This window comes from Pristiophorus japonicus, unplaced genomic scaffold (assembly GCF_044704955.1).
Source record: "Pristiophorus japonicus isolate sPriJap1 unplaced genomic scaffold, sPriJap1.hap1 HAP1_SCAFFOLD_1137, whole genome shotgun sequence".
Lineage (NCBI taxonomy): Eukaryota > Metazoa > Chordata > Chondrichthyes > Pristiophoridae > Pristiophorus > Pristiophorus japonicus.
In genome coordinates this window covers 62,206-65,218 of record NW_027250796.1, presented here as the reverse complement: position 1 = coordinate 65,218, position 3,013 = coordinate 62,206, and the positions used below count along the sequence as shown (strand labels likewise).

The 3,013-nt window shown below is 53.3% G+C and overlaps 1 non-coding gene across 1 annotated transcript; it reads left to right on the top strand.

Annotated features, from left to right (window-relative positions):
• Positions 1-2,360: 2,360 nt before the first annotated feature.
• trnad-guc (transfer RNA aspartic acid (anticodon GUC)) lies at positions 2,361-2,435 on the top strand. The gene has a single exon. It is a non-coding gene; the product is annotated as a tRNA-Asp (tRNA).
• The last annotated feature ends 578 nt before the right edge of the window (positions 2,436-3,013 follow it).

The window sequence follows — 3,013 nt, the reverse complement described above, 5'->3', positions numbered from 1 at the left end:
CCCGTTTTTTACCTATATCGTTGGTACCTATATGCACCACGACAACTGGCTGTTCACCCTCCCCCTCCAGAATGTCCTGCAGCCGCTCCGAGACATCCTTGACCCTTGCATCAGGGAGGCAACATACCATCCTGGAGTCTCGGTTGCGGCCGCAGAAACGTCTATCTATTCCCCTTACAATTGAATCCCCTATCACTATCGCTCTCCCACTCTTTTTCCTGCCCTCCTGTGCAGCAGAGCCAGCCACGGTGCCATGAACTTGGCTGCTGCTGCCCTCCCCTGATGAGTCATCCCCCCCAACAGCACCCAAGGTGATGTATCTGTTTTGGAGGGGGATGACCGCAGGGGACCCCTGCACTACCTTCCTTGCACTGCTCTGCCTGGTGGTCACCCATTCCCTATCTGCCTGTGTAACCTTTACCTGCGGTGTGTCCAACTCAATAAATGTGCTATTCGCATCATCCTCAGCATCGTGGATGCTCCAGAGTGAATCCATGCGCAGCTCCAGTGCCACAATGCGGTCTGTCAGGAGCTGCAGCTGGATATACTTCCCGCAGACATAGTAGTAAGGGACACTGGAAGTGTCTCTGATTTCCCACATAGCACAGGTGGAGCATGACACGGGTCTGGGCTCTCCTGCCATGACTTAACCCTTAGATTAACTTAATTTGGAAACAATGTCAAAGGTTACCCACTGATAAGGAAATAAAAAGAAGAAAAAAAAGATTAACTACTCACCAATCCACCAGCCAATCACTTACCCGCTTGGCTGTGACATCTCACTACCTCCCCCTGCTGGTGCCTCCCTCAATATCACAGGCAGTCCCTCGAACCAGGATGACTTGCTTCCACCAGTTCACAGGTGTTTCGATGAAGGAGCCGATGTTCCAGTCCTGAACTCCAGTTGAGGGGGTGGAAGATGCCTGTGGGTGGATTGTTTAACGTGGGGTGACCGTTGCACACCAGCCACCACACGGGCTTGACAGAGCGAGGTCTTTATCCAGTGGCAAGGGTTAACCAGGACGACTGGAGACCTGCTCTGCTGCACGGACCTAGAGCACACATATCGAAGTGTGGGCTGGGCCCATGCTGCCCCTGGGCCCTCGCCTCACCTGGGCCCCGTGCCCTCATCTGTCACACCTCCGCCACGATCTCTTGCTGCTCCTCCGCCACAAACACTCGCCGCTCATCTGCCCCGACCTTCCCACTCCTCTGTACCTGGGTCCTGCCGATGTTACTGCCCACGCTCCAAAACAGCAACCAGGGTTTTGAAGATGTCACCCAGTCACCCACCTCAAAATCATCAGATACTTGGAGCAGCTCACGCTGAAGATTGAAGTCACATGCTGCTCCAACTCCATGCATGTGGTGTCTCCCAATATCACAGCTTACTGTCTCACTGCCTCCCTCTGCTGGTGTCTCCCAATATCACAGCTCACTGTCTCACTGCCTCCCTCTGCTGGTGTCTCCCAATATCACAGCTCACTGTCTCACTGCCTCCCTCTGCTGGTGTCTCCCAATATCACAGCTCACTGTCTCACTGCCTCCCTCTGCTGGTGTCTCCCAATATCACAGCTCACTGTCTCACTGCCTCCCTCTGCTGGTATCTCCCAATATCACAGCTCACTGTCTCACTGCTTCCCTCTGCTGGTGTCTCCCGATATCATAAGAACATAAGAATTAGGAACAGGAGTAGGCCATCTCGCCCTTCGAGCCTGCTCTGCCATTCAACAAGATCATGGCTGATCTGGTCGTTGACTCAGCTCCACTTACCCGCCCGCTCCCCGTAACCCTTACTTCCCTTATTGGTTAAAAATCTATCTATCTGTGACTTGAATACATTCAATGAGCTAGCCTCAACTGCTTCCTTGGGCAGAGAATTCCACAGATTCACAACCCTCTGGGAGAAGAAATTCCTTCTCAATTCGGTTTTAAATTGGCTCCCCGGTATTTTGAGTCTGTGCCCCCTAGTTCTAGTCTCCCCGACCAGTGGAAACAACCTCTCTGCCTCGATCATGTCTATCCCTTTCATTATTTTAAATGTTTCTATAAGATCACCCCTCATCCTTCTGAACTCCAACGAGTAAAGATCCAGTCTACTCAATCTATCATCATAAGGTAACCCCCTCATCTCCGGAATCAGCCGAGTGAATCGTCTCTGTACCCCCTCCAAAGCCGGTATATCCTTCCTTAAGTAAGGTGACCAAAACTGCACGCAGTACTCCAGGTGCGGCCTCACCAATACCCTGTACAGTTGCAGCAGGACCTCCCTGCTTTTGTACTCCATCCCTCTCGCAATGAAGGCCAACATTCCATTCACCTTCCTGATTACCTGCTGCACCTGCAAACTAACTTTTTGGGCCTTGTTAGTATAGTGGTGAGTATCCCCGCCTGTCACGCGGGAGACCGGGGTTCAATTCCCCGACGGGGAGGCAGTTGTTTCAAAATGTCGAATTTTTGGGCCGGGGGCGGGGACGGGCGGCCGACCGGCCGGCTGGCAGTTAAGCCGAGCGCTTTTCTTCGGAAGCGGACTTGATCGGCCAGTCGGCGGGTGGAAAACTTCGGTTGGCCTGTTCTGGCTGTCTGATGCGGCCGGGGCCGAAATGCGGATTTCTCTGCCGTCCCGTGTCGGACCGCTGTCGGCCATACCTCGTTGGAAAGCGGCCGCAACGCCGCACATGGCGGTGTCAGCCCCCTCCCAATTGGATGAGGCACGGCGTCGCTAGGCCGCTTGGCCCGCCGGGCAACCGGCATCCGCTGCAGTCTTTCGGCAGTAACATGACGACGCAACGTGGTAACTGGCGCGTCTCCTAAAAGAGTTTCATGCACAAGGACCCCCAGGTCCCTCTGCACCGCAGCATGTTGTAATTTCTCCCCATTCAAATAATATTCCCTTTTACTGTTTTTTTTCCAAGGTGGATGACCTCACACTTTCTGACATTGTATTCCATCTGCCAAACCTTAGCCCATTCGCTTAACCTATCCAAATCTCTTTGCAGCCTCTCTGTGTCCT